Here is a 27,427-nt window from a genome sequence, read left to right as displayed (position 1 = left end):
CGTGTTCATCAAGGATAGGTTAGAGATTTTAGTTATTCAGGGATAAAGGCTGATAGGCCAACAGAGCAATCATCGTGGACATAGCCAATTGCTCTGCTGGAGGCAAAAAAGAACTCTGGACGTCTTGTCCCATTAACTAAATTCTCTGCCTATCAGTGATGGGAGTGGAGAAGAGAGGACAGGAGCTGAGAAGATCAAGTGGATCCAGGAGATGGTGCCAGAGTTTGGAAATTGGCTAAATATGAGAGGTGAGGGAAGTAATTGTGAATAGGTGACTCTCAGTTTCTGTTTTGGGTGACTGGGTGGTGTTACTAACAGAGATAAGAAAGGGGGCAGGTTTTAGGAGCACTTAAAGTAAATATTAACCGACCTAAAGGGAGAAATAGACAGCAATACAATAATAGGGGACCTTAATTCCCCACTTTCATCAATGGATAAATCATGCAGACAGAAAATCAGTAAGGAAACATTGGCCTTAAATGACAAGTTAGACCAGATAGACTTAACACACATGTATAGAACATTCCATCCAAAAGTAACAGAATACACATTCTTCTCAAGTGCACATGGAATATTCTCCAAGATAGAGTATATGTCAGGCATGAAAGGCATGAAACAAGTCTTAAAAAATTTAAGAAGATCGAATCATGTCAAGAATCTTTTCTGACCACAGTGGTGTGAAACTAGAAATCAATGATAAGAGGAAAACTGGAAAATTCATAAACATGTAGAGCTTAAACATATGCTACTGAATAATCAACAGGTCAAAGAAGAAATAAAAAGAGAAAATAAAAAATACCCAGAGACGAATGAAAATGGAAATACAATATACTAAATACAAAACCTATGGGATACAGCAAAAGTAATTCTAAAAGGGAAGTTCATAGTGACAAATGCCTACATTAAGAAATGAGAAAGATTTCAAATAACCTAACTTTACACCTCCAGGAACTAGAAAAAGAAGAACAAGCTAAACCTAATGTAAGTAGAAGGAAGAAAATAAATATCAGAGTAGAAATAAATAAAATAGAGAAACAATAGAAAAGAACAGTGAAACTAGGAGCTAGTTATTTTTTTTTAAAAAGATAAAATAGACAAACCTGTAGCTAGACTCACCAAGGAAAAAAGAGGACTCAAATAAAATCAGAAATGAAAGAGGAGATGTTAACACCTGGTACCTCAAGAGACTACTGTGAACAATTATATGCCAACAACTTGGACAGCCTAGAAGAAATGGATAAATTCCTAGAAACATACAACCTACCAGGACTAAGTCATGAAGAAATAGAAAATCTGAGGAATCCCATTAGAAGCATACCTCATTTTACTGAGCTTGGCTTTATTGCGCTTCACAGATGCTGTGATTTTTACAAATTGAAGGTTTGTGGCAACCCTGCATTGATCAAGTCTATCAGCCCTATTTTTCTAACAGCATTTGCTTACTTTGTGTCTCCGTGTCACGTTTTGGTAATTCTTGTAATTTTTCAAATTTCTTCATTACTTTTTGTTACAGTGATCTGTGATCAGTGATCCTCCATGTTACTATTATGTTGTTTTGGCATTTTTTAGCAATAAAATATTTTAAAATTAAGGTATGTACATTGTTTTTTTTAGACATAATGCTATTTCACACTTAATAGACTACAATATAGTCTAAACATAACTTTCATATGCACTGGGAAGCCAAAAAATTTGTGACTTGCTTTGTTTCGATATTTGCTTTATTACAGTGGTCTGGAACTGATCCTGCAATATCTCCAAGGTATGCCTGTACTAGTAAAGAGATTGAATCAGTAATCAAAAACCTTCCAACAGACAAAAGTCCAGGGCCAGGTGGCTTCACTGGTGAATTCTACCAAACATTTAAAGAAGAACTAATACCAGTCCTTCTCAAACTCCAGATTCATTTTATGAGGCTAGCATAACCTTGATACAAAAACCAGACAAGGACACACTACAAGTAAAGAAAATTACAGGCCAGTATCCCTGATGAATATACATGCAAAAATCCTCAACAAAATATTAGCAAACTGAATTCAACAATACATTAAACGGATCATACACCATAATCAAGTGGGATTTATTTCAGGGATGCAAGGGTGGTTCAACATCTGCAGGTCAATCAGTGTGATACACCCCATTAACAAAATGAGGGATAAAAATCATATGGTCATCTCAATGGTGCAGAAAAAGCATTACAAACAAACTCAACAAAAGTGGGTATAGAAGGAATGTACCTCAACACCATAAAAGCCATATGTTACAAGCCCTCATCTAACATTAAACTCAACTGAAGCTGAAAGCTTTTCCTTGCCACTTTTATTCAACATAATTTTGGTAGTCCTAGTCACTGCAGTTGGGCAAAAAAAGAAATGAGGCATTCAGATCAGAAAGGAAGAAGATTTGCAGATGACATGACATGATATTATATATAGAAGATCCTAAACACTACACCAAAAACTGTTAGAACTAATGAATGAATTCAGTAAAGTTGCAGGATATAAAATCAATATACAGAAATCAGTTGTGTTTTTATACATTAATCACTATCAAAAAGAGAAATTTAAAAAATAATTCCACTTGCGATTATAGCATAAAGAATAAAATACCTAGGAATAAGTTTAACCAAGGAGGTGAAAGACATGTACACTGAAAACTATAAGACATCAGTGAAAGGAATTGAAGAAGACACAAATAAGTGGAAAGATACTCTCTGCTCATGGATTGGAAGAATTAATACTGTTAAAATATCCATACCACCCAAAGCAATCTACAGATTCAATGCAATCACTATCAAAATTCCAGTCGCATTTTTCACAGGGAACAAACAATCCTAAAATTTGTGTGGAACCACAAAAGACACCAAATAGCCAAAGAAATCTTGAGAAAGAAGAACAAAACTGAAGGTATGATACCTCCTGATTTCAAACTATATTACAAAGCCATAGTAATCAGAACAGTATGGTATTGGCATAGAAACAGATACATAGATTAATGGAACAGAATAGAGAGCCCAGAAATAAACCCGTGCACACATGGTCAATTAATTTATGACAGAGGAGCCAAGAACAAACAATAGGCAAAGGATAATCTCTTCAATGAATGGTGTTGGGAAAACTGGACTACTGTATTACACCACACACAAAAAATGGCTCAAAATGGATTAAAAGCTTGAACATAAGACCTAAAACCATAAAACTTGTAGAAAGAAACATAGGGAGTAAGCTCCTTGACATCAGTCTTGGGGATTCTTTGGATTTGACACCAAAAGCAAAGACAGCGAAAGCACAAATGAATAAGTGGGACTATATCAAACTAAAAATCTCTGCACAGCAAGGGAAACCATCAACAAAATGAAAAAGCCTACTATATGGGAGAAAATGTTTACTAATCATATATTCGAAAGAGGTGCAAACTATTATATATAAAAAAAGCTACAAGGATATATGGTACAACACGGAATATAGCCAATATTTTATAATAACTAAATGGAGTATAACCTTGAAAAATTATGAATCACTATATTGTACATCTGTAACTTACATAATATTGTACATAAACTGTACTTCCAAAAAATCATATATTTGAAAAAGGGTTGATACCTGAAATGTATAAAGAACTCATGCAACTCAATAGGAAAAAAACCAATCTGATTAAAAAATGGATAGAGGAACTGAATAGACATTTTTCCAAAAAAGATATACAGATGGCTAACAGGTACATGGAAATGTGCTCATCATCACTAATCATCAGGACAATGCAAATCAAAACCTCAATGAGATGTTAGCTTACACCTGTTAGAATGGCTATTATCAAAAAGATAAGCGATAGTGTTGGTGGCAATGTGGAGAAAAGGGAACCCTAGTGCACTGTTGGTGAGAATGTAAATTGGGATAGCCACTATGGAAAGCAGTATGGAGGTTCCTCAAGAAATTAAAAAATAGAACTACCATGTGACCCAGCAGTCCTACTTCTGGATATATATTTGAAGAAAATGAAATCATTATCTTGAAGAGATACCTGCACCCTGATGTCATTGCAGCATTGTTCCCAGTAGCTAAGACATGGAAACAACCTAGGTGTCCAGCAACGAATTAATGGATAAAGAAAATATGGCTGTATACAGACACACACACACAGACACACACACACACACATACAGGAAAAAGAAGGAACTCCTGCTATTTGTGACAGTATAGATAGATTAGATAGATGCACCTTGAGGGCATTATGCTAAGTGAAATAAGTCAGAGAAGAACAAATACTGTATGAGCTCACTTAATGTGGAATCTCACAGCTACAGAGAACAGATTGGTGGTGGCCAAAGGCAGGGAGTGGGGGATGGCTGAAATGGGTGAAGGTGGACAAAAGGGTACAAATTTCCAGTTACATATATATGTTTATACACACACACATATATATAAATAAGTCTTGGGGATGAAATGTACAGCATGGAGACTATAGTAAATACTGTACTGTACATTTGAAAGTTGCTAGCAGAGAAGATCTTAGACATTCTTATTACAAGGAAAAAATTGTGAATATGTCTGGTGATGGATGTTAATTAGACTTGTGATTATTTCACAGTATATACATGTATTGAATCATGTTGTATACCTGTAGCTAATATATGTCAATTATATCACTAAAAAAGGGGGATGCAGGTTTCGGCTTAGAGGAGTGTTGGTAAAGTTCACTTTTGGAAAATGTATAGCAGCTAGTTGTCTAAATGAATCTGGAGCTCTACAGAGAAGCAGGGGTATTTAGGTTTTTGGAGTACTCTGTACATGAAGGGTGTTCAGTCCATGATAGGAAATGGGATCATGCAGGGCAAACTTACAGAGTGATAAGAGAGCTGACATGAAGCCCCAGGAAATTCCAGAATGTAAGAGGCACTTCTGGCCTGAGGGCATTGGATTTTAACGTAAAGATTGACATTTTTGGGACCAAGGCAGCCTGTGTCTGTTCGTGAAAGGTGACCCTCTATTATTTTGAGGAAGGAGCAAATGTAAGCTGTGAAAAGCTACTGCTTTGACAGGTACTTTAGAGTATGTTAGCTCTGTCATTTGTGCTAATGGTGGATTTATTTTTATTGGTCCTTAGATGGAATGCATTTTAATTCTTTTATTTGAATTTGGATATATTTGGCAATTCACAAAATTTTAATAAAGTTATTATAGCTTATAAGCTAGTTGCCAAGTCAGAGAAAGGCTAAAAATTGGTCCAGTCTCCCCATGTACTTACAGGGCAGTTAAGTGAACAAAGAATGTGATATCACAGAAGTATAATAATAGGACATATTAGATCATTTAATCCTCAGAAGCTAGTCCCTATGGAGTAGTACTGTATTATCCCTATTTACAGTTGAGGTTTAGGGAGTGACTTAATCTGTTCAGACTGCTATAACAAAATACTGGGTGGCTCATCAACAAAAATTTATTTCTCACAGTTCTGGAAGCTGAATAGTCCAAGATCAACTATGGTCAGATTCTGCTGAGGGCCCTTGTCCTGGTTAATAGCCAGCATCTTACTGTGTCCTCACATGGTGAAAGGAGCTAGGAATCTCTCTGGAACCTTTTTTATAAGGCAGTAAGCTCATGACTTAACCACCCCAAAGGCCTCACCTCTTAATATCATGTTTGGGGGTTAGGATTCAACATATAAATTTTGAGAGGACACATTCAGACCATTGCAGAGAGGTTAGGTTAGGTTATTTGTCCATCATCATGCAGCCAGAACATAACCCAGTTTCATGCTGAAGTCTGCACTTGTAATCATCACCTGGAATTGCTTTTAGGACACAGCAAAATTTATACTGGATAGCCAAGAGCTTGGGTTAATGTTGCTGCTTGTTATTTTTCACCCCCATGTTTTTATGTAGAAGAATTCCAAACCTATAGAAAAGTTGAAAGAGTGATACAATGAGCATCAATATGACTTTTACCTAATATTTATTGAATATTTTGTCACATTTATGCTCTTACACTCTTTCTTTACCCCTTCCCTCCCTCTCTCTCGTTCTCTCTCTCTCACTTTCCACCTCTCTCTCACTTTCCCCCTCTCTCCCTCACTTTCCACCTCTCTCCCTTCCCTCCCTATACATATATACATGATTTTTTATTGTGTATTAGGAATTTGTATTAGGAAATTACACACATCAGGAATCTTCACCCAGAATTTGTTAAGTATATATCACCTAAGAACAAGGTATTTTCCTATATTAGTATAATACTGTTACCAAACTCATTATCACATTTAAATATTTTACAGTGATATATAATTATTTATAGTCTATAATCAAATTTCCTCCATCATCTCAATAATTGAGATATTGCTTTATAGCTGTCCTTCCAATCCTGGATTTATTCAAGTATCATGAATTACATTTAATTTTCATATTGTTTTAGCCTTTTAATTCAGAGCAGTTCTTTCTATTTTTGTTTTTCGTGTCATTGATATTTTTGAAGAGTTCAGGCCAGTTGTGTTGAAGAATATTTCACAATTTGGATTTGTCATGATTAGGTTCAGATTAAATATTTTTGGCAAGAATACTATTTAGGTATTGTGTGCTTATTGTGATATAAGTTTGGTCACTTAGATAAGTTGATATAGGCTACATTTCTTCTTTGTAAAGGTGCCTTTTTCCCTTTGTAATTAAGAAACAATCTGTGGGATGATACTGTTAAGATGGAATGACTCTTCTTTTCCTCTGCGTTTTGCCCAGTGGTGGTAACATTCGTTGATGATCCTTGTCTGAATTAGTTATTACATTGGTGGTTGCAAAATGTTGAGTCTGTCATTCCTTCTACATTTACTAGTTGGCGTTATTCTACAAAGAAGAACTTTATTTCTCCCGTTTTTTGTTTTTGAGGATCACTATAGATTTGGTATTTTAAAAAATTCAATATGTTACAATCCTTTATCAATATAAAAAATATGTCATATATGTGTAAAGACTTTTTCACATTGGATATACATCAGAAGCTGTTTGTGGTATAGCATCAAACATTATTCAATTCTCTAGTGTCAAAATTTTAGCCTTTTTTGCGGGGGGGTTGGCTGTAATGTGCAATGATGTGTTTTCTTTTTCTTGATGCTTAACATGACTAACAATTGTAAAAATAATACTGAGGAGCACTGCTTGGCATTGTTTATAGTTGGGTTTTTGGATACTGATCATATATCATGAACCTGGTTTGTTAATGCTTAATTTCAGAGCTTTGGAGTTTGTGTGTATGTGTATTTTTGTTCTTTTCCATTTTTTTTTTTCAATAAGGAAAAGCACTTAAAAAAATACTGACAATACTTAGTATTATACATGCAACAATTGTCGTCACTTTGGTCAGTGGGAGCCCCTTCAAACTAACTCCTATGTCTTTTTGACTTGTCCCAGTCAAGTTCTGAGGACTTCCTTACATCCTGGCACAACAAGGTATTTTGGGCTCACTTTGTACTTTACAAACTTGGAATCAGTCACTTCTGCAAGGAACCCTGATACCTTTAGTGGGGAATGGTTCCTTTAAAGGGGAACTGCTTCTCATTCTTAATTATCTATTCTTTGCTATCTTTATGGGATCAGTTATTTCCGGACAAAAAATAAGAGTGGATTCCAGATCTAAGACCCTTCTGTGTCTTCTCAGAATTATTTGATAATAAAGTGTCTAAATTGAATTACTTCTCAGAATGAAGTGAGTTATATATAGGCAGTGCTGATGACTTGCCATAGGAGATGGGATGTTGTGCAGAAAATTGGCATTGTATTGTTTTTTCTTCTCCTAACTTAGTGGTGACATGTGAAGGTGAAAATAAGTATTCGTATCCTTCTTACTCTTATGTAATCCAGGCTTTTTCTTTCTGTGGTATAGTCACTTGAGTTGTTTCCCTCTTTGTTATTTTCAGCTCTCTGAATTAAAATCTCCTTAGATAGGGAAAGTTCTAATCCAGGTCTTTTATACTTTGTGCTTTGAACCTGCATCTTGTATTCATCTGCACATATGTTTTACACATTGATCTGTGAACGCAGTCTAGGAAACTGACATGAAATTAGGGTGTTTATTGTATTGAACACTTATGCTGGAGTATGGTTTTATGGCTCCTTATGAGGCCTGATGTTTTAGAAAATCCAAACTAGATTTAGCCTTAGAATTGGGATCTGGTACACCCTGGTCACTTATGGTCCAACAGCTTGAGAATGTCCTGCTCTGGGACTCTACGTGAAATGAGACATGTCAGTCCTTTCTACAAAAACTTTTTTTCCCCCTTGGTTTTTTTTTTTTTATTGAGGTATTGATTTACAATGTTGTGCTGATTTGTGCTGTATAGCAAAGTGTACAAAAACATTTTGCATTGAAGGTGAAACTCCTTAAACCTATCTATGTGTTCCTTTGAAGTAGAAACATAAATAAGCTGTAGGGAAAGTGATTTGCTATTAACGTGTTTTTTTTGTTGTTGTTGGCTGCACCGCACGGCATGCGGGATCTTAGTTCCCCGACCAGGGATCAAACCCATGCCCCCTGCGTTGGAAGCACGGAGTCTTAACCACTGGACTGCCAGGGAAGTCCCATGTTTTGTTGAAATATTTAAAACTCTATCCCTGTGTAAGAAATATAGAATATATTTTCAGAGGGGTGATGTTGGTCACTTACAGAAGTTATAGGTAATATTTTAATTAACACAATTACTAACCTATCAGTTGATTACATGGCTTATATATTTGTTCTTTTATGTGGATGACTGCTCTAAGACTACTTTAAAAATTAGCTTCCTGGCAACATAGAGGTGCAGATATTAAAATGAATTGCATGCCTTCCAACTATTTCTATTACTTGGCTAAATTTAGAACCATGTAGAGCTCCTGCAGAATTGAAATCTCTGGGGATTTGAATAGTCAGGACAGACAATATTTGGCTTTTTGGAGTAAGGAAGAAGAAAAGTAGCTTCAAATTAATTTTTGCACTGTCACTCAGACTGCTTAAGACACAGAGTCCAGTGAAAAGTCAAAACTGTTTTGAGAATTTTATTTGACTGTTGCTGAAAACTTGTTAGAGCCTAGACTGGGTGGTGAAAGGGATAATTTTTTTCCCCTCCTAGGTGAATTGCTGGAGGCTATCTACTCTGCTTTCTCCAGTGTCTCTTCAAATTATGCTTGATAAGTACAGTTATTATACTTCGCCTGGATGGATGAGGCAATACATCTGAGTTAGAGATCAGGTGAGCATTACAGTTGGGTACTTGTGGGTGAATTTCATGACACCAGAATTGTTTTGCATATGTGTAGATTCAGACTAGTGTAGGATATTTTGAGGAGAAACTTAGTTATTCAGTGTACACTTAACTACATGAAATAAGAAAAATCTGTTGACGGAGTTGGGTAGGACCTCAACATAAGAAATAACAGATAAATGGAATGGTACTTTGAGTAACTAATTTAAATATAAGTTAAAATAGACACAGACTTTACACAGAGTGAATATGAAATGTTTACTACCCGACTTGCCAATTCGAAGTGTAAGACTTTGCTGCTGCTATAGTAAGAAATTTTGAGGACACTGGAAAAAATGCCCCCCAAATTATTACAAACCAAGAAAATTCCATAAGAGTGGAATGTAAGTTTTTTTTTTCTGACCCTGGATTTATATAAATGGTGAAATGTAAAAAAAACTGAAAGACAAATCTACGTGTTGCTCTCATTGAATTAAGCCCATGGGTTTTTCCTCTTTCCTTCCCCTTAGGGCTTCCGTAGAGAGCTGTAGAACACAATTTCCTGTGTTGCTTGGGGAAGTGAGCTGCCCTCAAAGGACTTACTGTTTAGTAAGACAAAATGTTATGAAGGAGGTAGTGAGATGGTTTTTATTTTCTTTTTTGTTTATCTCATTTATAAATAACATGGATTTCTTTTATGATTAGAGGGAAAAAATCAATTATTTTAAAACATATTTGGGGCTTCCCTGGTGACCCAGTGGTTAAGAATTCGCCTGCCAATGCAGGGGACATGGGTTCGATCCCTGGTGCAGGAAGATCCCACATGCCACGGAGCAACTAAGCCTGTGCGCCACAACTACTTAGCCTGAGCTCTAGAGCCTGCGAGCCACAACTACTGAGCCTGTGTGCCACAACTACTGAAGCCTATGTGCCTAGTGCCTGTGAACAAGAGAAGCCACCGCAATGAGAAGCCCATGCACCACAACGAAGAGTAGCCCCTGCTCGCCACAATTAGAGAAAGCCCGCGCGCCTCAATTAGAGAAAGCCAGTGCGCAGCAACGAAGACCCAATGCAGTAAAAAATAAATAAATTTATTTATTAAAAAAAATTTTTTTTTAAAGGATAAAGGGGCTATAAATCAACTCTTAAAACTTGTAAGTACTCCAGTAGACTTGTTCTCCAGTGCTACTGGTTGCCAGTTAGGTAGTGAGTTCTTTTTTTCCTGGGCTTTGTGACTATTTCTTTGGGTAAGCTCTCTTTTTACATTACAGCTGAAGCTTTTATTAAATAACTTCAGTGTATTTAATCAATCACTTAGATAATAAAATTTCTATTTAAACCTAGTAATGTATAATTTTGTTTCTGCGAAAGAGTATAAATACTCAAGTTCCCATTTGAACTCTGGGAGGAAAAGCTTGTGCTTATTAGCTTGCCCTAACTTGCTGAAGACTTAGCATTTTGATGTTATAAAAGGAACCCCTGTTAAATTTGAATAAGATAATATTATATGCTTTTACTATGGTTAAAACTTAAACTTTAGCACAAAGTAGCCCTTGGGGTGACAAGGAAGAATATTGCATTTTTCCGTAGGTCCCAGGGTTTTTCAGAGACACCTTGAGTGTCAGATTAGGTACTTGGGACCATTAGAAGGCTTAGCACCATTCTAGGGTTGTGGGATCAAAAATTTCTTGTGTGCATTAAAAGACCTTGCTGGCTAGTGGTGGAGATAAAACTTGAACAAAACAACAGTAGATGTAATGGATTAGATTCTGTATTATAGATGGAATGCTGTAGAATTTAGTTACATTTAATTGTGCAGCACAAACAGATGTAAAAGAAAAGAAGAGAGGAATCAATATAGAAAGGTAGGGATGAGGTAGGAATTGAACTGGGCTCCCCTTTCCTGATTATCTTGAAGGAAATCTGATGTATTATTTCACCCCTAAATATTTCAGTATATACCCTAAATAATAAGGACTTTAAAAAAACATAGTATCAATACCATTTATTTTTAAATTTTTATTTATTTATTTATTTATTTTGGCTGTGTTGGGTCTTCGTTGCTCCGCGCGGGCTTTCTGGAGTTATGGTGAGCGGGGACTACTCTTCATTGCGGTGAGCGGGCTTCTCATTGCGGTGGCTTCTCTTGTTGCGGAGCACAGGCTCTAGGTGCGTGGGCTTCAGTAGTTGCAGCACGTGGGCTTCAGTAGTTGCAGCGCGTGGGCTCAGTGGTTGTGACTCGTGGGCTCTAGAGCGCAGGCTGAGTAGTTGTGGCGCACAGGCTTAGTTGCTCCGCAGCATGTGGGATCTTCCCAGACCAGGGCTCAAACCTGTGTCCCCTGCATTGGCAGGTGGATTCTTAACCACTGTGCCACCAGGGAAGTCCCTCAATACCATTTACAGTTCTAAAACAATTAACAATAATTCCTTAATATTAAATATCTGGTGTTCATATTTCCCTGATTGTATCATATTTCTTAAACAGCCTGTTTGTTTAAAATAGGATCCAAATAAAATCTGTACCTTGTAGTTGGTCGATATATCTTTAAAAATCATTTAATCTGAAAAATTTCCCCTCTCCTTTTTTTCTTCCCCTGGTGTATTTGTTGAAGAATCTGGGTTATCTGTCCAGTAGTTTCCCACAAGTGGATTTGGTGATTGACATCATAGTGGTGTCATTTAACATATTTCTCTGTACTTTGTATTTCCTTCAAATGGGCAGTTATATCTAGAGACTTGATCAGATTCAGATTCAGTGTTTTTGGCTTGAATACTTTATAGTGTAGTTCCATTAGGAGGAAGTGTGTGATGTCTGTTAGTCTAATTTTCATGATGTCAGCAGTCATTGATGATCATTGTCTACATCCTTTATTGAATTTCATTAGTGATTACAGAATGGTGATATTGAAGTTGTATTATTTTAAAATTTATTTTAGGTGGAATACTTTTATAAAGAGATACTTCCCTCATCACTTAGTTGGTTACTTTCAGGTATATCTTGTACAGGAAAGGTGAGACAAATGCTTTGAGTCTTTATTTTAATTAACAGTCATTGCCATTTTCAAAATAATGAATTTGTTCACTAACATCCTGCAAAGGTGACTGATTAGTTTTTTTTTAAATTGTCATTATGAACTCACCAATTTAAATATATTTATGGGTTTCAGTCAATTTCTTTTTTTATTCTTATTGATATCTCACTGATTAACTGATAATGGCAAATGGGAACCTCTTCAAGTTGGCTCCAATGTCCTTTTTTTAAAAAAGTAAATAATTAATATATTTATTTATTGGCCATGCTGCGTGGCTTGTGGGATCTTAGTTCCCCAACCAGGGATTGAACCCGGGCCCTTGGCAGTGAGAGCATGGAGTCCTAACCATTGGACCACCAGGGAATTCCCTGCAGTGTCCTCTTGGTATGATCCTCCTAGTCTTTGATTGTTTCTTTGTTTTCTGGCCTGACCTGATACTCTGAGATCCTCTTTTACATTTCCATTCCTGGGCATCTAACAGCCATTGCCCCTTTATTGGGAAATGATGTTGAGAGGCCACAGTCTGGGTGCAAGAGGTACTCATTGCTTAGTGGGTTGTTCATTGTTTCTTGCTGTTTTTAGTGAACAAGGTTAGGAAAATGGCATCTTTTTTTTGAAAGAAAGTGCATCACAAGTTCATATCAACATGTCTAATTCAAAGTCAGGACTGTAGATTTTTAAGTTCCGTATCTTCAATCTTACAGATTTGCAGTTTTCAAATTGCAAAAGTAATATGTAATCATTGTAAGAAATTTAAATAATTCAAAAGTATACAAGGTAAAAGGTGAAGATACTGACCCTACCCTAGAATCACTAGTTAACCACTTAACACAGTTAATTTAAAGGCTTCATAGTGGGTATCTTTCTTTTTTTTTTTTTTTTGGCTGCGTTGGGTCTTTTGTTGCGGCACGTGGGATCTTCTTCGTTGCAGTATGCGGGATCTTTCTTTGCAACATGTGGGCTCTTCATTGTGGCACACAAACTTCTCTCTAGTTGCGGCACCCGGGCTCTGTAGTTGTGGCACGTGGGCTCCAGAGCATGTGGGCTCTGTAGTTTGTGGCACGTGGGCTCTCTAGTTGAGGTGTGCAGGCTTAGTAGTTGTGGCACACAGGCTTAGTTGCCCCACAGCATGTGGAATCTCAGTTCCCCAACCAGGGATCAAACCGGCGTCCCCTGCATTAGAAGGCGGATTCTTAACCAGTGGACCACTGGGGAAATCCTTTTTTTTTTTTAGTTGTCATATAGTTGATTTACAGTATTTTATTAGTTTCATGTGTACAGCATAGTGATTCAGTATTTTTACAGATTATACTCAATTAAAAGTTATTACAACATAATGGCTATAATTCCCTGTGTTATACAATATATCCTTGTTGCTTATCTATTTTATATATAGTAGTTTGTATCTCTTAATTCCATACCCTTAATTTGCTCCTCTCCCCTTTGGTAAACACTAGTTTGTTTTCTATATCTGTGAGTCTATTTCTGTTTTGCATTACATTTATTTGTATTATTTTTAATTTTTATTTATTTTTATTTTTTATTTTTAATTGGAGTATAGTTGATTTACAATATTGTGTTAGTTTCTGGTGTACAGCAAAGTGATTCAGGTATATATGAATATATATTCTTTTTCATACTCTTTTCCATTATGGTTTATTATAGGATATTAAATATAGTTACCTATGCTATACAATAGGACCTCATTGTTTATCCATTCTATATATAATAGTTTGCATCTCCTAGTCCCAAACTTCCAATCCAACTCTCCCCCACCCCCCCATTTGTATTATTTTTTAGAGTCCACATATAAGTGTTATCATACAGTATTTGTCTTTCTCTCTTTGGCTTATTTCACTAACATAATATTCTCTAGGTCCATCCATGTTGCTGCAGATAGCAGGATTTCATTCTTTTTTATGGCTGAGTAATATTCCATTGTGTGTATGGTGATATGATCCAGCAGTCCCACTCCTACCCTCCCACCCCATACCCTGCCAAAACTATAATTCAGAAAGATACATGCACTCCTATGTTCATCGCAACACTATTCACAATAGCCAAAACATGGAAACAACCTAAATGTCCATTGACAGGTGAATGGATAAAGAAGATGTGGTACATGTATATAATGAAATACTACACAACCATAAAAAAGAACAAAATAATGCCATTTGCAGTTACATGGATGCAGCTAGAGATTATCATCCTAAGTGAAGTAAGTCAGAAAGGGAAAGACAAATAAATACCATATGATATCACTTATATGTGGAATCTAAAATACGGCACAAATGAACCTATCTACAAAACAGAAATAGACTCATAGACATAGAGAACAGACTTGTGGTTGCCAAGGGCCAGGGGGAGGGATGGATTGGGAGTTTGGGATTAGCAGATGCAAACTGTTATATATAGGATGGATAAACAGCAAGGTCCTACTGTATAGCACAGGGAACTATATTTAATATCTTGCAATAAACCATAATGGAAAAGAATATGAAAAAGAATGTATTGTAAAAAATAATTATAATAATAAAGGTAAATAATAAAAAACCAGAATGTATTGTATGTATATAACTGAATCACTTTGCTGTACAGCAGAAATTAACAAAACAATGTAAATCAACTATACTTGAATAAAAAAAATTAAAAAAAAATTTTTAAAATTGGGGGGCTTCCCTGGTGGCACAGTGGTTGAGAATCTGCCTGCCAATGCAGGGGACACGGGTTCGAGCCCTGGTCTGGGAAGATCCCATGTGCCGCGGAGCAGCTGGGCCTGTGAGCCACAGTTACTGAGCCTGTGCGTCTGGAGCCTGTGCTCCGCAACAAGAGAGGCCGCGATAGTGAGAGGCTCGCGCACCACGATGAAGAGTGGCCCCCGCTTGCCACAACTAGAGAAAGCCCTCGCACAGAAACGAAGACCCAACACAGTCATAAATAAATAAATAAACACTTTAAAAAAAAAAAAAGAAATGGGAGATGGAGCAGAGAGCACTTGCCTCCTTAAAAAAAAAAAAAAAAATTGGGGATTGACGTTTTTTGAGGCTAGAAAAAGAAAGATGAGAAGTTATTCTTTATGTGAAATGAAGATTCTTACATATTTTTAGATTTACTTTTTGGATTGGTATCACATTTACATGGTACAAAATTCTAAGTATAGAAAAAAGTAGAGAAGTTTTCTTGTTCCTACAATGAAAACCAGTCAGTTCCTCTTTCCAGGGGCAACTAGTATTACCAGTTTTTGTGCATCCTGTGTGCTTATAAGCATAAAATATACACATACATGTAAATATGTATGTATCTTCTTTTCTTCCTTTTTACAAAAATGGTTCTGTGTCTTACTCTTTTCTTACTTACACATACATCAAGTTATATGTGTTGTTGTAAGTTGAATTTCCTTATTCTTGTTTATGTCTGTACAGTATTATATGGGCTATGTATGTATTGTTTATCATTCTTCTATTAAAGGGCATTTTGATTTTTTCTCAGTTACAAATAGTGCAGTATGAATAACCTTGTACATATGTCATTTTGCATATTTGTAATATCAGTAAGATAATTTTCTAAAGGTGTATACTTTGGAATTTTTATAGACATTATAAAAATGCCTTCCAAAGATATATGAAGTTTACATTTCCACCAGCAGTTGTTTCAAGATTTGAGAGAGAGGTTTTAGTCGTGGTGGATATATACAAAATAACAACTTTGAAATGTTTTCGTACATGTATATTTGGCAGCATGTGCCCTCAGCTTAGCCTTGTTCATTCAACAGTTAACTGAGTGCCTATGAACCAGTGTAGTCTTTTGTGCTCCACTGTAAGCAACTGTAGCAGATTAACTTTACCTAAGCTCTCAGGGAAGGCTTTCTGGAGGAGCAGAGCCTTGAAGGACAAATGGGGCAGGGGAAATTCTAGATTAGTAGTTCTCAAATTTTGGGTGTCTGACCTTTTAACTCTTCAAAAAGTTATTACAGACGCTAAAGAACTTTTATTTATGTGGAGTTATATTTGCCAGTATTTACTGTGTTAGAAATTAAAACTAAGAAAACATTTAAATATTTATTAAAAATAATAAACTCCTTACATATTAGTATATATAACACACTAATTTTTTATACAATTTTTAAAGGTTACACTCCATTTACAGTTACTACAAAATATTGGCTGTATTCTCTGTATTGTACAGTATGTCCTTGTAGCCTATCTTACACCCAATAGTTTCTACCTCCTGCTCTCCCACCCCTATATTGCTTGCTCTTGCCCACCCCCATCCCCCCGACTGGTAACCACTGGTTTGTTCTCTATATCTGTGAGTCTGCTTTTTTTTTATGTGCGCTAGTTTGTTGTATTTTTTAGATTCCACATATAAGTGATTTAATATAGTATTTGCCTTTCTTTCTTTGACTTATTTCACTTAGCATAATGCCCTCCAAGTCCATCCACTTTGCTGCAAATGGCAAAATTTCGTTCCTTTTTATGTCTGAGTAGTATTCCATTTTGTGTGTGTGTGTGTGTGTGTGTGTGTGTCTGTGTATGTACATTCACACAGACACACTTTATCCATTCATCATTTGATGGACACTTAGGTTGCTCCCATATCTTGGCAGTTGTAAATAATGCTGCTATGAACATTGAGGTGCATGTATCTTTTCGAATTAGTGTTTTTGTTTTTTCTGGATGTGTACCCAGGAGTGGAATAGCTGAGTCATATAGTAGTTCTTTTTTTAGTTTTTTGAGGACCCTCCATACTGTTTTTCCACAGTGGCTACACCAGTTTACATTCCCAGCAACAATGTACAAGGGTTCCCTTTTCTCCACGTCCTTGCCAACATTTGTTATTTGTGTTCTTTTTGATGATAGCCATTTTGACAGGTGTGAGGTGATATCTCATTGTGGTTTTGATTTTCATTTCTCTGATGACTAGCGCCGTTGAGCATCTTTTCATGTGCCTGTTGGCCATTTGCATTTCCTCTTTGGAAAATTGCCTATTCAGTTCTTCTGCCCAATTTTTTATAATGTACTTTTTACTGAAAAAACTAATTTTTTAATAGTTCTGTTATTTCTTTTCTTTTTTTTTTTTTTAAAGGATAGCTGCATTCTTTTTTTTTTTTTTAAGTTATTTATTTATTTATTTATGGCTGTGTTGGGTCTTCGTTTCTGTGCGAGGGCTTTCTCTAGTTGCGGCAGGTGGGGGCCACTCTTCATCGCGGTGCGACCAGGGCTCAAACCCATGTCCCCTGCATTGGCAGGCAGACTCCCAACCACTGCGCCACCAGGGAAGCCCCCTGTTATTTCTTATTTACTTATGGCTGTGTCAGTCTCAGTTGTGGTACGGGGGATCTTTGTTGAGGCATGTGGAATCTTTCATTGCAGCACGTGGGCTTCTCTCTAGTTGTGGCGTGCGACTCTTCTCTTCTAGTTGTGGCGCACAGGCTCCAGGGCACATGGGCTCTGTAGTTGTGGCGCGTGGGTTCCAGAGCACGTGGGCGCTAATAGTTTGTGGCACACAGGCTCTCTAGTTGAGGCTTGCAAGCTCAGTAGTTGTGGCGCACAAGCTTAGTTGCCCTGTGGCATGTGGGATCCTAGTTCCCCAACCAGGGATTGAACCCACATCCCCTGCATTGGAAGGTGGACTCTTTTTTTTTTTTTTTTTAATTTATTTATTTTTTTATTTTTGGCTGTGTAGGTCTTCGTTTCTGTGCGAGGGCTTTCTCTAGTTGCGGCAAGTGGGGGCCACTCTTCATCGCGGTGCGCGGGCTTCTCACTATCGCGGTCTCTCTTGTTGCGGAGCACAGGCTCCAGACGCGCAGGCTCAGTAGTTGTGGCTCACGGGCCCAGTCACTCCGTGGCATGTGGGATCTTCCCAGACCAGGGCTCGAACCCGTGTCCCCTGCATTGGCAGGCAGGTTCTCAACCACTGCGCCACCAGGGAAGCCCGGAAGGTGGACTCTTTACCACTGGACCACCAGGGAAGTCCTGAAAAAACTAATTTGTAAAAAAATTTATTGAAGTATAGTTGATACAATGTTGTGTTAATTTCTGCTGTACAGCAAAGTGACTCAGTTATATACGCACACACATATATACTTTTTCATATTCTTTTCTATTATGGTTTATTACAGGATATTGAATATAGTTCCCTGTACTGTACACTAGGACCCTGTTGTTTATCCATTCTATATATAATAGTTTGCATCTGTTAATCCCAGACTCCCAGTCCATCTCTCCCCCACCCCCCGACCTTGGCAACAACAAGTCTGTTCTCTATGAGTCTATTTCTGTTTTGTAGATAAGTTCATTGTGTCATATTTTAGATTCCACATACCATTGATATCTTATGGTATTTGTACTTCACTTAGTACGATAATCTCTAGGTCCATCTACGTTGCTGCAAAGGGCATTTTTTCATTCTTTTTTTTATGGCTGAGTAGTATTCCATTTGTGTGTGTGTGTGTGTGTATATATATGCCACATCTTCTTTATCCATTCATCTGTCAGTGGACATTTAAGTTGTTTCCATGTCTTGACTATTGTAAATGATGCTGCTATGAATATTTTTGGATTATAGTTTTTTCCAGATATATGCCCAGGAATGGAATTGCTAGATCATAATGCAACTCTGTTTTTAGTTTTATGAGGAACCTCCATACTGTTTTCTGTAGTGGCTGTACCAATTTACATTCCCACCAACAGGATAGAAGGATTTCCTTTTCTCCACACCCTCTCCAGCATTTTTTTAAATTTTAATTTTAATTATTTATTCATTCATTCATTCATTCATTCCTTTAGTTATTTATTTATTTATGGCTGCGCTGGGTCTTTGTTGCCACGCGTGCAGGCTTTCTCTAGTTGCAGTGAGCGGGGGCTACTCTTTGTTGCAGTGCGTGGGCTTCTCTTTGTGGTGGTTTCTTTTGTTGCGGAGCATGGGCTCTAGGCATGTGGGCTTCAGTAGTTGTGGTGTGTGGGCTTGGTAGTTGCGACGTGCGGCAGCGTTTGTTACTTGTAGACTTTTAAAAATTATTTATTTATTTTATTTTTGGCTGCGTCGGGTCTTAGTTGCAGTACACGAGATCTTCGTTGTGGCATGCGGAACCCTCCACTGCAGTGCGTGGCCTCCTCATTTCAGTGTGTGGGCTTCTCTCTAGTTGTGGCCCGTGTGCTCAGTAGTTGTGGCACACGGGCTTAGTTGCCCCGCAGCATGTGGGATCTTAGTTACCTGACCAGGGATCAAAATTGCATCCCCTGCATTGGGAGGCAGATTCTTAACCACTGGACCACCAGGGAAGTCCCGTTATTTGTAGACTTTTTTTTTTTTTTAAGTCTTTTAATTAATTAATTAATTAATTAATTTTTATTTTTGGCTGCATTGGGTCTTCATTCCTGCATGTGGGTTTTCCCTGGTTGTGGCGAGCCGGGGCTATTCTTCATTGCGGTATGCACACTTCTCATTGCAGTGGCTTCTCTTGTTGCGGAGCACAGGCTCTAGGCACGCGGGCTTCAGTAGTTGTGGCACGCGGGCTCAGTAGCTGTGGCTTGCGGGCTCTAGAGCTCAGGCTCAGTAGTTGTGGTGCACGGGCTTAGTTGCTCCGTGGCATGTGGGATCTTCCTGGACCAGGGATCGAACCCGTGTCCCCTGCATTGGCAGGGTGATTCTTAATCACTGAACCACCAGGGAAGTCCCTGTAGACTGTTTAATGATGGCCATTCTGACTGGTGTGAGGTGGTACCTCATTGTCGTGAAAAAACTAATTTTTAAAACAGAAAAGATTTAGTGAGAAGAAGGAGGGACATTGTTTTATATTTTTACAAGTCTCTGATGTCTAGCTTATTGGAAGATAGCTGTATTCTTGTATCTCCATCTGCATTCAGTCTGTTGCAGTATGTCATTTTGGTTGAAATATATGAAGAAAATCCAGCCTTGGAGATATGTAGCTGAAAAAGACAGAAGTATTTTAATATCTTCTTTAGGTAATTGTGGGTATTCTTTGATATTATACCCAAACTCAACAAGTGGTAGTTTATTAAAGGTTAGTTGCAATATAGGTTAGTTGTATGGTTTCATTAATATGAAACCATATTAATGAACTTTTGTACTTGGTGACATTAAAATTCGTTTGTTTAGTACGTTGAATGGGTCTTTTACCCATGTATGATTTTGAAACATCATGATTTAATTAATTGGAAAATATTGGTTCATTTGGTTATTCAGATCTTCCAAGTGTTTGATACAGTTAATTATACAGTTTTTAAAAATCACATTCATTAATACCACTACCGTTTCATCAGGAAAGTCTTAAAGTATTGAGAAGCCATCAAGCTCATAGGGGATACATGTTTTCAAAATTCTGACTTTAGCTAAAGTTTGAATTTTATCATTTGCAACAAATACTTTCATTTGTTTTCTTTGAAGTCATAGGCTCACTTTGTTCATTTTCGTGAAAATGTTGTACATACCCAAGTCTGAATAACCATAGTTTGCCTGTCAGTTGTTTACTTAAGAAATAATAGTAACACAACATTGTAAACAACCATACTCCAATAAAAATTAATTTAAAAAAAGAAATAATAGTATTCCATGAAAAAAGCAGCTAGTTCAGCTTGTAGCTCAGTTGCTTTTCCTTGAGACAATTATTGTATGATTATTGTAAAGCGGGAGAAGTGCTTTATACTTACTTCCCATTTTGACACTTAGAATATTAAAAAGACGTACTCAAAGTTGGAAATTTAATAATATTATTAAATTTTACTGGTTTATCAAGGATATTCACAAGTAAAATTTATCTTTTCCTTTTTAAACTCCAAATGTGGAGTGGCGGAGAAGATGATATTACTAGTACAGTTTGATGCCCCAGCCTTGATTTATGCTAAGGCACTAGCAGTTATACCTATATTGCTTTTATCACCGTTGTGAAAAAGGCAAATAACATCTTGTTATTATGAAAATACTTTCACCTCATAGACCTCCTGAGACCACAGTTTGAGAACTGCTGTTTTAGATAGAGGATGCATTACGTAGTTGAGCCTTGAACAACATGGAGGTTTTTCAGTAGTAAATACTACAGTGTTATATGATCTGTGGTTGGTCGAATCTGTGGAATCCCAGATACAGGGGGAACTGCGGATACTGAGGGCTGATTATAAGTTATACTCGGATTTTCAACTGTGGGGAGGGTTGGCGTTCTTAACCTCCTCATTGTTCAAGGGTCAACTCTATACCCAGAGATACTGAGATGAGGTGCTTTCTAGGTCAACTATAAGTAATTCGTTATGGAACTCAGGATATATATATAGAGAGAGAGAGAGAGAAAAAGGTAGTCAGGGACTAGATTATAAACGAACTTAAGTACCCTGATAGGGAGTGCAGAATTTATAGGCACTGGGGAGTCTTTGAAGGATTTTAAGGAGGAGGAGGGGTGTGTATGTATGGTATGGGTGTGGGAGAGTGATGCCATCACATTTGTATTTTTCAAAGATCACCCTTTTCACAGTGTGTTTTGTGGTAAGTCCAGTGGAAAATGATGAGGTTCTAAACTAAGGCACTGACTTGGACATGGAGCCACAGAGGGCCAGGCTGTACAAACCGGTGCAGGGGTTAGAGCATGTCCTTCCTAAAGTAGAGGTAAGCCTAGCAGCATCTGTTTGGCTGGATGGGCAGGAGCACAATTAGCTGCTTCCATCACCATATCAGTTATAAGCTGTCCCCTCAAATACTCTTGTATAGACAGTTTTCTCTGGAAACACTGAATATGCTCTAGAATCTCTTTTGCAAAAATGACTTCAAAGATAATCACTGGGGACTTCCCTGGTGGCGCAGTGGTTAAGAATCTGCCTGCCAGTGCAGGGGACGCGGGTTTGAGCCCTGGTCCGGGAAGATCCCACATGCCACGGAGCAGCTAAGCCCGTGCGCCACAACTACTGAGCCTGTGCTCTAGAGCCCATGAGCCACAACTACTGAGCCCACGCGCCACAACTACTGAAGCCCACGTGCCTAGAGCCCATGCTCCACAACAAGAGAAGCCACCTCAGTGAGAAGCCCGTGCACCGCAGAGTAGCCCGTGCTCGCCGCAACTAGAGAAAGCCCGTGCACAGCAATAAAGACCCAACGCAGCCAAAAAAAAAAAAATAATAATAATAATAAATAAATTTAAAAAAAAGATAATCACTGTTCTAGCTTCTATTACCATACATTAGTTTTATCTGTTTTTGAATTTCATATTAATAGAATATAGTGATATGCTTTGTGTCTTTTTTTGCTCAGCATTGTCTTTGAGACAATGAGGGGAAATGAGCTCAACTTCTTTTTTTTTTTTTTTTTAATATTTATTTATTTATTTGGCTGCCCCGGGTCTTACTAGCGGCACACGGGATCTTCGTTGCCACTTGCGGGACCGTCTTTGCGGCATGTGGGATCTTTTAGTTGCGGCATGTGGGACCTAGTTCCCTGACCAGGGATCAAACCTGGGTCCCCTGCATTGGGAGCGTGGAGTCTTAGCCACTGGACCACCAGGGAAGTCCCAGCTCCACTTCTTGATGGGAATTGCTGCAAATAATCTGTGGCCATGTTTAATCTACAACACTGGGCATTACGCTTCCTTGTTCCTTTCTTCTTTCTCTCTCCTTGTTTCTCTCTTTCTCCCTCCTTCCCTCCCCTCCCTCCTTTCCCTCCTTTTATTTATTTATTTTTATTTTTATTTTTTATTTCTCAATTGTATATATTTGGTTTTTTCTACAGAGGAAGAGGACAATAAAGTATTATGAACTGTTATTTGTATAAGTTTGTAAATTTTTTTAAGAAAGGACTTCAGAAAACAAGGCAGAGAATACGTAGAACAATGACTACTTTCAAATAATTCAAATAGAATCAAGCTTTGATTATAGGCTCGGTCAAATCAGTGCTAAACAGCTTCTGTAAGAAAAGTATTCAATGGAGTTATCTACTTTGCTTTTCACTAACTTGTCAAATAAACTGTTTTTAATCTTTATTTTTAACTATAAAAGTAAGACACAGTGCACAAACTCAAATAATCCCCAGGTGTATAATGTAAAAAGGAGACGTCCACTGCACCATAACTACCAAAATTCCCATCCCCTAAGATAATTGCTGCTAAAAATTTAGAGAATCTCTCCTGACATTTTTTGAGCACATTTAGAAATCAAAAGCCTTTTCAGGTTCAAATGATGGCTTTGAATTTTTGTTAGGTATGAACAGTGTGAGAATTCACATTATTGCAGCAAATATCAGGTGTGAATTTACTGGGAATTGTTTTGAGATGTTACTTGGGGATCATAATAGCCAAAAAACGTTGGAAAATGAAAAAGGGTTTTTTTGAGGGAGTATGATTAGAAGAAAAATCATGGAATGATGCTGAAAGATCTAAAGGACCATGGAAATTAAAAGGTAGAACACTTTACAGAACAAAATTTCAGATATGGAAAGATCATTTTTTAAAATATTTAAGACTTTGTAACAAAATCCAAACTGTTCCCATGATTTCATCCTTTGACGTCATGTCTATTTCTCAGGCTTTTCTCAAGCTCTAAAGCACTGGCTAAGTGAATACTTACAGCAGAGGTCACACATGGATGGCTTGGACTTTGTGTCTTGCCGTGTTTGCAGATTTTTAATTTACGCTGTAGTTGCCAACTAACATAACCCTTATGTCTGTGGACTGAACGTAATTCACGTACATGTGGATTATATATACATACACTTATGGTTCCTAAATACAAAACTGTATGAATTTCTTTCCTTGAAAATCAGAAAACTGGCAATGCCTTGCCAAATTCCCACGTGGCAACAATCCAGACAGGACCCAGCAGGAGTTCTCCCCGTCGCCCTAATCCTCGCCAGTCTGGTCTTAGACCGATCCCTGCCTGACCCTGCAGACCCCTGCCTCAACCTCCTTGTGTGTCACTCTCTCAACATGTTTAAGGACATGTTATGCTGCAACTCCTACAGCATAGCATGAAACCTGTTTAGTTTTAATCTGGACTAGGGATCAGGAAACCTGGGTTTCGTTTCTGTCTTATTCACTTTGGAGAGGTAAGGGTGGTTAAGCTGTCCCATGTCCCTTATCAAATGGGAAAAATACTGTTTTAGGTCAGAGTAATTTGAGGAGATGTAGATTCTATGGAAAATGAAAATATTGTTTGTAATTTAGTTTGAACATTGAAACTTGTGTGTTTTTTGGACCTTAATTTGATCTGTTTTGCATGCCCGCTATTCATCTGATAGTAGATGATTGTCATCTGTTAATAATCTGATCGTTGCCCTGCTCCCATGTTGTTACGCAGAACAGCAGGAACCACCCTGGTTATGCTGGCACTTCCAGCATGGACTTGACCACACCAGTTCATGAAACTCCGTGCTCTGGAAATGGCCACGGTCAGTGAGTCTGTACAATTTGGCTTCCAACCTGTTGGCCACTTCTTGTTGTTCCTTCCAAGGAAGGAAAGGATCGTCAGTGTAGCCAAACTGCACAATGTGAGGGCAGTTGGCTTTGATCTCCCACTGCCAGGGGTGGCTGAAGTATCCGCTTGCCCGTTCATTGTCATCCCCCAGGTCAGACGTGTACGCAGACACTAACACAATAGCACACACCCGGTGGGTCTCTGCGTACCTCATGGCTGCAGTGGCCCCGGAACTGTGGCCTATGATGATGATCTCCTCGTCACAGTGCAGCTCCGTCTGCGTGAAGGGCAGCCAGATGCTCTCTCGAGCTGTGATTGGGTCAGGCATGTTTTTAGCCAAACACTGGAAACCAGGTATCTGCTCCAGCCCCCTCTTCACCCAGCCGTACCAGCCGTGGGTGGCCACATCCCAGCCCCCGTTCCCGAGGATGATCACACCGCCTTGCAGGGCGCCGCCATGAGTGCAGCTAACCTCCCTTCCTTCCTTTTAAATTAAGGGGATAGTTTGTGGATTTTTGAAAATTGCCTTTCCTTGTCTTTCTTCTTGAAATTCATGTTAGAACACAGCTTACTTGGTTAAAGGATGTCTTCTGTGATTTCTTGGTGTGGCCAAGGACCAGATGTTTTCAGGTCTTGACTTTGTGACTGCTTTTCAAATTACGTTAATTGTACCAAACATCTGTTAATGCTGGAGAGATTAGTTTCTTCTCCAGGTGATTTTGGTCTTTTTTTTTAAATCCTTTTTTTTTTTTTTTGTAATTGCTGAGACTTAACGTTCTGGTCTTTTTATGGGCTCTCTTCCTGGCCCTTCAATGCCTTGTTAGTCATCCACAGTTACTAAAGTGGGCCTGAAATGACAACTTTTTTCCCAGGGTGCTCAGTGAAGTCAGGAAGGGAAAGCCTCCCTGTCAGGAGAAGGTGTCTGGATTGCAGTTGTCTTGAGTAGACAGTATTTTTATATGTGAAGTAAATAAGAATCTTGGGCAAGGTGCAGGTCTTAGTGACCTGTCAGCCCATCAGGATGAATCAGCTCAAGTCCTAGATGAGGTGACAACGTCAGCACAGTGAGCCCCTTGCCCTGAGTTTATTGGGCCTCTCTTAAGGTAGCTGTCATAGCCCTTATTTTAGAGAAAAGTCAGAGTCATTCTTCAAGATTCAGCTGACTTTAAACATTATTTATTTTGGAGGGGGAAGGTCACTTTCAGTATAGGTGCACCATTGGAAGTGGCATGTGGCTGTTTTTCACATTATAGCCATTTTGATGTGCCGAAGTGTTACAGTTGTTAGCATCTTAAAACTTGTCTCCAGGTGACTAGAGGCTATTCTGCATCTCTAAGGTAAGTTTAATTAATTGTCTTGGGTGCCAGACAAGTAGATTTGTTAACTGTAGTTTCTGATTTATCTATTGCTCAAACCAGTGATAATTTGATAGGAATAGGAACTCAGAGGTGGCATTTTATTGCAAAAGATGGATGTTGGTTGCTAAATGCAGTTGATAGAAGGCTAGGACAAAGTATTTGTTTTTCTGGTGACAGGGTCATTATTAAGGCTTTATAGAATGTGCCACTAGTCAGATGACTGAACTAAATCTTCCTACTCCTGTGAGGTTATCTTTAAGGCGTTGGGAGTGCCTCACAGAACTCTTACTAACTATGGTACTCTCACAGGTGTTTGCAGCTTCGTCAGATTAGCCTGGTGGTTCTGGTACGTGAGGCACTCCTCAGTGCAATACTAGTAGCCAGAGTTTTGGTAATTGCTGCTGCCTGAGAACATTGGATCTGAAACCCACAGACCTAGAGAACAGTGTTGCCAGCTAAGATTGCCATCTTAATTTTCTGAGGGCAAATTTTACCTTCAGAGAAAGGAAGGGAGCTTTCTGAGAATACAAGGCAGATTGTTAGAATGTGGAAGAGAACATAGGGTTTTGAAGCCTGGCCATTTTATTGGCTGTAGAAATACGTTTTTTGGGTTTTTTTTTTTGGTTTGTTTGTTTTTTTGGCTGCGTTGGTTCTTCGTTGCTGCGCGCAGGCTTTCTCTAGTTGCGGAGAGCGGGGGCTGCTCTTCGTTGTGGTGCGCAGGCTTCTCATTGCGTTGGCTTTTCTTGTTGCGGAACATGGCCTCTAGGCACACGGGCTTCAGTAGTCGCAGCACACGGGCTCAGTAGTTGTGACTTGCGGGCTCTAGGACGCAGGCTCAGTAGTTGTGGTGCACGGGCTTAGTTGCTCCGCGGCATGTGGGATCTTCCTGGGCCAGGGATCGAACCCTTGTCCCCTACGTTGGCAGGTGGATTCTTAACCACTGCACCACCAGGGAAGTCCCTAGAAATAAGTTTTTAAAAACCTAACACCTTAGAGGTAGTACTTGGCTTTGTAAATGAAGCAAACCATTAGAAAACTGTTACAGTGCTTATTATGTGTCAGACACTATTTGGCATTGGAGGCACATATGAACAAGACACATAAGATTTCTGCCCTCAAAGAGCTTACATTCTTGTTTGAGAAGATAGACAATTTTCAAATAAATCAATAAGATAATTACAGAGTATAGTGCTATGAAGAAGATTGATATGATGATGTGATTTGAGAGTAAGGGAGAAGGGGATACTTCAAATTGGGTGGTCAGACCTCTTCATAGTGACATATGAACTATTAATTGACGGGAGGCAGAACCAGCATTTCCTGATGAAAGACAACTGTTTTGGGCAGGAGGAAAAACAAATACAAAGGACTTGTGGGAAGTATGTGGTTTGGTATGTTCAAGAGTAGGCAGGGGCCAGATTTTATA

At 38.3% G+C, this 27,427-nt stretch overlaps 1 protein-coding gene and 1 pseudogene across 17 annotated transcripts in view; one reads left to right on the top strand and one right to left on the bottom strand.

Annotated features, from left to right (window-relative positions):
* R3HDM2 (R3H domain containing 2) overlaps nt 1–27,427 on the top strand; it is a 148,124-nt gene that overhangs the window by 13,998 nt on the left and 106,699 nt on the right. For 7 of the 17 annotated variants that reach the window (XM_068559707.1, XM_068559706.1, XM_068559696.1 and 4 more), the window contains exon 1: nt 24,599–24,617. The exons of 4 other annotated variants lie outside the window; for them this stretch is intronic. The gene's annotated coding sequence lies outside the window, so the exon portion shown is untranslated. Of the gene's footprint in view, nt 1–9,090; nt 9,211–24,597; nt 24,618–27,427 lie in introns of those variants that run through there. 6 more of the 17 variants (XM_068559693.1, XM_068559692.1, XM_068559694.1 and 3 more) reach the window with 2 other exon arrangements.
* Nucleotides 24,547–25,102, bottom strand: LOC137774629 (putative hydrolase RBBP9 pseudogene; annotated as a pseudogene).

Source organism: Eschrichtius robustus, chromosome 13, assembly GCF_028021215.1.
Source record: "Eschrichtius robustus isolate mEscRob2 chromosome 13, mEscRob2.pri, whole genome shotgun sequence".
In the NCBI taxonomy this organism is placed as follows: domain Eukaryota; kingdom Metazoa; phylum Chordata; class Mammalia; order Artiodactyla; family Eschrichtiidae; genus Eschrichtius; species Eschrichtius robustus.
Note: the sequence above shows the minus strand (reverse complement) of the source record. Positions and strands in the feature narration are given on the sequence as shown.